Below are 8353 nucleotides of genomic sequence, written 5' to 3' on the forward strand. Positions count from 1 at the left end.
TCCAGGGAAACCGTTTTGACTTCTTACTTTCATGATTTAGTAATTAATTGGTAGGTGTCAATAGAGCATAGAAGCTAGATTATTAAATTGTTCTAACTCTTGGCCATGTTTTTGAGTCTGATTCTTCTATTTCAGTGAATTATTTACCCAAATGGTCAACAGGTTTCAGGCAATACTACACATTTTTTAACAGTTAGATGAGGTAGTAGGCAAAAAGGGAAGAGAAACTGTAGTTTTCACATTCACCAAGTCTTCACTGAAATAATAAAAATACTTCTTTTTTAACAGGAGCAACAATAGAAGCTTTCCTGGGGCCTTCAGTCTCAGTGTTTGTCATTATTATGTAAGGAAAAACTTTATAAGCTGCTTTTCTTTAATCCTAAAAGCCCCCATAAAGATGATTAGAATTTACCTTCTTCATCATTTCAAAAAACAGCATTTTCAAATCTAAAAACACTAGGTTTATAAATGACCTGTACTGTTACTACTGTTAGAACAACTGTGTTATGGATTAAATAGACTAGCTGACCTGCGTTCAGAATCACCCTTTATGATAATTTTCATTCTGTTCTCCCACATACTGATGGTTCACGATTTAGTTCTCTCTCAGGTATAGTGGTGTGAAGAGATGGGGCGGGGGGTGGAGAGGGAGGGGAGGCAGAGTAGAATCCATATTCTTGGAATATATTCTCTATTTAAAATTTTTCCATTAATACTTCTTCATTTTAAATTTAAAAAATTTTAAAATTTGTCTTAAATCTTTGCCAACCATTCTTATCTATAATTAATTGTAGCAAATGACAAGACATCAGTGATGATTGGACAAAGGACACATGATATTTAAATGGAAAAATTATTTTCATGGATACATGTGCTCTTGCTTGTGATTTGAAATTACATACATATACTTAACTATATTTCTCACTAGTTGAATGTCACTAAATCCTATGATGGAGATAAATGTCAGTATGTCATGATGTTTTGCAAAATTACCATGCCTTCTAGATGCTCCCCACCTGAGGAAATTTGAAAATCTCCCTGCATAGCAAATAATATCTTCTGAGTTCCAAATAACTAACTGAAAAATGAATCTTTGAAAGGTAACCTGTTCACAATAATGAAGTCTTATAACATTTGTTTGTATTTTCTAGTTTCCAGACTTTCAATTTTCATTACTGCATTTGAGTTCCAATAACATCCCTCTCTTTTATACAGGGCCTGTGGACTATTTCCATTCTCTGGATAAAGAAACCAGAACACAGAGAATTGAAGTGGATCTTTCAATTCCACATAATTAGTAAGTGCCAGAGGTACAATTCAAGGTCTGCCTTTCTGATGCAAATCTAGGGTTCATTCCTACAGATTATGCTATTATTTTATTTATTATGAAAGAAAATAGTGAAAAATGTCCCAAGTACTATATAATAACCAATTCAGTGGGAAAAAATAGCAATATACCAAAAGCAAACACTAAAATCGCCAGATCCCTTTTAATACTTGGAGGTCACAGAACAATTTAAAATAATTTTATCCTTGGTAACATTCTCTCTAGAAATAAAGAGATATTAATACCATGACACAGAAATAGAATATTAGAAGGCTAGTATATTCAGATACCATGTAAAGAAAGAAACACTCTGTAAATGAAGCAATTTTTAAATCTGTAAAAATGATGCAAAGAACATTGCTTTGTTGAATTTTTTAGCAACAAATGTTATCCAACCAATAATTCTGTTCAGCAAGAACTTTCTTTAATTCCTGTTCATACCATAGTCATTCAGCAAGAGGAATGAGGGGAAACTTGACTGTTGTGTGGAGAAGATCTAGGTTAAATTAAAGCTGTATTTTTTATAGTGCTTAGGCAGTATAAAGGCTTTTATAGTGCTTTTAAGCAGTATAAAGATCGAGAAGAAATCTTTCTAACTCTTCTTATCTCTTTTGACCCAAACACGAGTCATGTCATGACCATCTAAACATCACACTGGAGAAGAGATTTGATTCTGACCCCTACCTTTACTTCCCAAGAAATTCAAAGCACTTGTTTAATTCAGTATTTGTTTCTGAAATAATTATGAGGGAACCAGTATGAAGTCTGTTTCAACTATAGATCTTGAACGTTTATTTATATAGAAGTGAATAATTTACTAAACCCTATTGGTTTAAGACAATGTGGAGGTTTCTGTGGAATCTTACAAATACATCTATACCTGTTAAGGCATAAGAAACATTTACCAAGTCAATCAAGTGATGCTGAGAATAAGCAACATTTTGTCTGTCACCCTTAAGAGTTGAGGTCAATTAACGAACTTCTTTATTTCATGAACTTATTTATTCCAAGTAGCAATATTGCAATATTTGTACCAATTGTAAAAGCAATGACATGCCTGAAAATGGAGTTATCAAGAAGTCTCTAAAGCAGAAAACAAAAATTTCTTCTCATTAAGAGACAAAAATATGCTCCAATTCTCTCTCAATATTAATATTTAGTATAAGGAGAAAATTTAAATGACTGACTTGGCTAAAGATAAATCATTTGACACCATTCCATGGATGGCTAAATGGCTTCAGAGAAGGGCCACACAGGATCAGAAGTTCTGCTTCCATGAGGCTGGAGCCACCATAATGGTGAGTCAAACAAACATGGGATACAGGACGTAACGGGGGAACCACCTGGAGATATCCTTGCAGCAGAGGATGGTGAGTAGGACATGGGTCCTAAAAAATACTTTGAGAGAGGATTATCAAGCTTAAATGATCTATACACAAAGGATTCCATACACAGAAGCCATTTAAGTATAAGACAACAAAGAGGATGTTTCTGGATGAACAAAGCATGGAATTTCCCTCCAGAGTCTATAGTATCCCTGAGAAGTTTTAAAAATAGGCAGTTATTACAGGTTCTTTTACTGACATTAGATAGCATTGTCCCTTTTTTTTATACACAATGATAAGAATCTTTAGAATCTTTATTAGCAGGAGAGCCAAAGGCTGTTGTCTAGATTTCTAGTTGGACTTATATTCACTTGACTATTGACCAAATGAACATACATGTGAAAGGTCCTTGTAAACAGAAGAATACTATATACATTTAAGAGAATATTATCATTGCAGCACCTGGGTGGCTCAGTTAGTTAAGTGTCTGACTCTTGGTTTCAGCTCAGGTCATGTCTCAGGGTCCTCAGATGAAGCTCCACATCAGGCTCTACACTCAGTAGCTTTAAATTCTCTCTCTCCCTCTGCCCTGCCCCTGCTCACACATGCTCTCTCCAATAAATAAATAAATAAATAAATAAATAAATAAATAAATAAATAAATAATCTTTTTAAAAATGATAATACTATCATTATTAAGATGCCAGTGCTATGGGAATTATTGGCATAGGATGCTTTGGGAATTATTGACATAGGAATTATGTGAACATTTTTTTTCTGACGCACTCTTAGTCTATTGAACTCTTAATAAATTCCTTCCCATTATGTGAAACTCTTATGTTGTTTCAGGCTCATTGAGAATGTGATGCCAACTCAGCTCATTCCACTTTATTAATGTTGCAGTGCAATACTGAAGATAGGAAATAATTAGATTTCTGCATGGCTGTTGATGTGGCCTCTCAAGATATTTTCATGAGCAACACAGAAAAATTTGGATTGGTAAATTGGATTCTTAACCATTTGGAAAACGTTACGGTATGACTTATTCAATGGATTACTCTCAGCTTAGAAGTAAGTTTCAGTTGGCTTACCAGCAATAACAAATCTTTATTAGATATCTGTGAGTGCCAGGCACTGTATTTTGTGCTAAGAATATAATGCTAAACAGGATAGGAGTAAGTTACTCTCAAGAAATTCGGAGGCTAGTTAAAAAGACAAGCAATTACATGAAAAGAAGCACAATAGTTATAAAATATGGTATATGCTGCAAAGGAATCATGCAGGGTAATGGAGATACTCCTTTTCTATATTTAGCCTACCCAAAGATCTGTTCTTGGTCTTGCCACATTGTTTGTTTTTAATAAATTTTTAAATAGCTTTATGGAGATATAATTCACATTCTATAAAATTCACACGTTCAAAGTATAAACTCAATGATTTTTGATATATTCAGAGTTGTACATCTCCAGTGTCAAACCTGGGAATATTTGCATCGCTACAAAAAGAAAATCCAGGGGATCCCTGGGTGGCGCAGCGGTTTAGCGCCTGCCTTTGGCCCAAGGCGCGATCCTGGAGACCCGGGATCGAATCCCACATCGGGCTCCCGGTGCATGGAGCTTGCTTCTCCCTCTGCCTGTGTCTCTGCCTCTCTCTCTCTCTCTGTGACTATCATAAATAAATAAATAAAAATTAAAAAAAAAAAAAGAAAATCCATACCCATCATTAGCCACTCCCCATTTCCCTCTCAATTTCTCCAGAAAAACATTAATCTACTTCTGTCTCCATAGAGTTAGCTATTCTGAACAATTCACATAAATGGAATCATACACTATGTGGTCATTTGTGTCTGGCTTATTTCACTTAGCATAATGTTTTCAAGATCCATCCGTGTTGCAGTATGTGTCAGGATTTTATTCCTTTTTAAGACTGAAAATATTCCATTGGATATATATATATATATACCATATTTTTTTATCCATTCTTCTCTTGATGAACATTTGAGTTGTTTCCACCCTTTTGTCTATAATGAATATCACTACTTTGAATGTTGATGTACAAATATCTCCATTCCTTCTTATGGCCATGCAATACGTCATCATATGGCTATATTACATTTTATTTATCTATTTGTCAGTTTTTGGACATTGAGTTGTTTTACTTTTTAGCTATTACAAATAATGCCACTATCATCATTCATGGACAAGTTTTTGTGTAGACATATGTTTGTATTTCTTGGATATCCATCTAGGAACAGAATTATAAATCATATTTTAATTTCATGGTTAAGATTTGAAGGATTTGCTAAACTGTTCTTCAAAGCAGGTGCACCAATATACACTCCCATAAGCAATATATGAGGGTTCTAATTACTCTTCATTCTCTCTAATGTTTGTTGTTATCCATATTTTTGGCAATAGCCATTTTAGTGGGTGTGAAGTGGTATCTCACTCTGGTTTTGATTTACATTTCCCTAATGGCTTATAAACATGTTTCATGTGCTTTTTGGCCATTTATATAACTTCTTTGGAGAAATGGGCATTCATATCCTTTTCCCATTTTTGAAATCAGATTATTTGTGCTTTTAGGACTAAATTGTAAGAGTTCTTTAAGTACTCTGGTTATAAGTTTATTATTAGCTATATGATTTGTAAATATTTTCTTCCATTAAATAGGTGTCTTTTCCTTCTCTTGATGATATCACTTGTAGCACAAAAGGTTATAATTTTGATGATGTCCAGTAAACCTATTTTTGCTTGTTTTACACATACTTTTGGTCTCACATTTAAGAAACCATTGCCTAATATAAGATGACAAAGATTTGATTATATATTTTCTTCTAAAACTTTTATACTTTAAAATTTTATGTGTAGGTCTATGGTCCATTTTGAGTGAATTTTTTTGTGTGTGCAGTATAAGGTGGGAATGTAACTTCATTCTTTTGCCTGTGGATAACCATTTATAACAACACTGTTTGTTAAAAAGAGTATTCTTTTCCCCCATTCAATTGTCTTGGCACTCTTGTTGAAAATCAATTGACCATAAATGGAAAGGGTTATTTATGGGCTCCCAATTTTATTCTATTGATTTATAGGTCTATCCTTATGCCAATACCACACTATCTTGATTACTGCAGCATATAGTGTACATATTTATTTATTTATTTATTTATTTATTTATTTATTTATTTTTTTATTTATGATAGTCACAGAGAGAGAGAGAGAGAGAGAGAGAGAGGCAGAGGGAGATGCAGGCTCCATGCACCGGGAGCCCGACGTGGGATCTGATCCCGGGTCTCCAGGATCGCGCCCTGGGCCAAAGGCAGGCGCCAAACCACTGCGCCACCCAGGGATCCCAATAGTGTACATTTTTAAATCAGAAAGTATGAGTCTTCCAATTTTGTTCTTCTTTTTCATTATTGTTTTGACTATATTCCCTTGCATTTCTAAATAAATTTTGGGATCAGCTTGTCAATTTCTGTAAAAAGCCAGCTAACAATTTGATTGTGATTGTGTTGAATCTGTAGGTCAGTTTGGGGTATAGTGTCATCTCAACAGCATTAAGCCTTCTGATCCATGAAACTGAGATGTCAAAAGACTACATAGTCATATTTAGGTATTCTTTCATTTATTTCAACTATCTCTTGTAATTTTCAGTGTACAAAATTTTCCCTTCTTTTCTACACTTATCTTCAGTATTTAAAATTTTTTTAAGATATTATAAATGGTAAAAAAAAGAAAGATTATAAATAGTAATGTTTTCTTTTTTTAATTTTTAGAATGTTCACTGGTACTAAATAGAAATACAACAGATTTTTTTGCATATTGATCTTATATCTTACCACCTTGTTGAACTTGCTTATTTATTTTAATCATGTTTTAGTGGCTTTCTTAGGAGTTTTTTATAGCATATATTGACCATTTTTAATCTTTAATTAGTGGTACACATATAGAAAGAAAAAAGATTTAAGGGATCATGAGCAAATATTTGAAATAAACTATTTTTTGTCTCTTTATAGATCAATTTTATAATCAACAAATACATACAATGTAAAGGAAAATATATTTGGACTGAAAGTAAAAAGAAAGATTCTAATAAGTATAGCTGTCCTTGTGAGATAGTGAGCATTCAATAACCAATGGTGTTCAACCAACAGTGCAACTGATCAGGTGTTACAGAAGGAAGGTAATGTCAAAATTGGCTGACCTGCATGATTCCTAGATTTTTGCCAATTTTAGATGTATACTATTGATTCATTCTGCCCATCTTTGGCTACTTTTATGTAGATGTTTAAACAGAGAGATGTGGAAAGGATGGGTAAGAGCTATCTCACAATAAAATCAAGACCACAATGCTCTCCTCTAACTTTTTGGAGTACAAAAGTAGGTTTCTATTCTCAATCCTGTACAGACTAGGCTATAGTATGTCAGGACATCTTAAATTTTTCAGGAGCAATTCATCCCCTGATAAGAAGCATTATCAGGCATCGAAGGCAAAAGAATACTAATACTATGCTTCCCCTTTCAAAGTGCTTTCATTCTTAAAATATATCCATGAATTTCCAAAATGCAATAACCCCTACTCTGCAAGGAAACATTGGCTTAACCTTACAATTTGGCTATATTTAACTTCCACCATGTGGAACAGTTGTGGTTTCACAGTGCAAAAAACAGAAATGGACTCTTAAGCAAAGGAAGGTGATTGGGAAATTCAGAGTCCCACAAAATTGATAAAAATCAAAGGACCAGATTGTAAATGGAGCACAAAAGGGCTAGAAACTGGAAACATATAATATCTCACAGAAAAATCTATCTGACGATTTCTCCATAGTTGCCACCATAAATAATTCTATCCAACCATTTTTCCTGCCCTTGGTTCACACTATCAAGATTTGAAGTCCTGGAAGAAAACACCCTGTCAGTCAAGATTAAGTCATATACCTACCTCATTGAAACACAAGGAGGAGGAGAAGACTGCCACAGTCCTCCCAGCTCCATAGTTGAAGGCATGAAGAAGGAATCATTCTCCTACCAAAAGACACAGAGTAAGGGAGAAGTAACTCTCCAAGGAGAAATCGGGATACTATCAGATTTTGATGTTGGGCAGTCAGTCAAAGAAAGTCAAATACTCTCTCCATACAAGCAATGCAGTTGTTGATTTTATTTAAAGCCTACTTTAATTTTAATCCTGGCAGCCTCAGAAATCAAAATTTCTCTTATTGAGGCACTGTGCCACCCATTTTTGTTTGTTTGTTTACAATACAAAGAAATAAAGCCAAGGTTTTTGCCCTGAAAATGTCTGTGGAAGAGCTTTGTCTTTACAACCCTTGCCCCAGTGTGAACCAAGTGACCTAGTTTCTGTTTTAGACCATTATTTAAAAATCTGACTGCTTCAATGTACTAATGAGGCATCATTATCTGAGTGCTGTTTTTCAACTGTCCTGGTTTCTCCTTTGTATTACTACTGTCATCTCTTGGCCTAAATATTTTTTATACTTAATGATGCCTTAGCTCTTGTATCCCTAGGCTTTTCAAGAAAGGCAGTTATTTTAAAAATTGAATAAGTAAGTCTTTCTGAACTTTTAATTTCTAGCTCAGGGCTAGAACTATTAGAAAATTATCTCCTTTCAGTTCAAAGTAAATAGGATATAAAGTTTAATCATTTATTTAATATAATTCAGAATATAAAGGATCAACATAACATAA

The 8353-nt window shown here is 33.9% G+C and overlaps 1 long non-coding RNA gene across 2 annotated transcripts; it reads left to right on the top strand.

Moving 5' to 3' along the window:
- The first annotated feature begins 286 nt into the window (after positions 1-286).
- On the top strand, positions 287-7930 carry LOC112656723 (uncharacterized). Of its 2 annotated transcripts, none has more exons than XR_003134616.3 (6): positions 287-343; positions 1216-1297; positions 3501-3686; positions 6175-6263; positions 6667-6833; positions 7479-7930. It is a non-coding gene; the product is annotated as an uncharacterized LOC112656723 (long non-coding RNA). The 2 variants fall into 2 exon arrangements; XR_003134617.3 differs by having other exon boundaries at positions 3555-3686.
- The last annotated feature ends 423 nt before the right edge of the window (positions 7931-8353 follow it).

Source organism: Canis lupus, chromosome 37 (assembly GCF_003254725.2).
Source record: "Canis lupus dingo isolate Sandy chromosome 37, ASM325472v2, whole genome shotgun sequence".
NCBI lineage: Eukaryota > Metazoa > Chordata > Mammalia > Carnivora > Canidae > Canis > Canis lupus.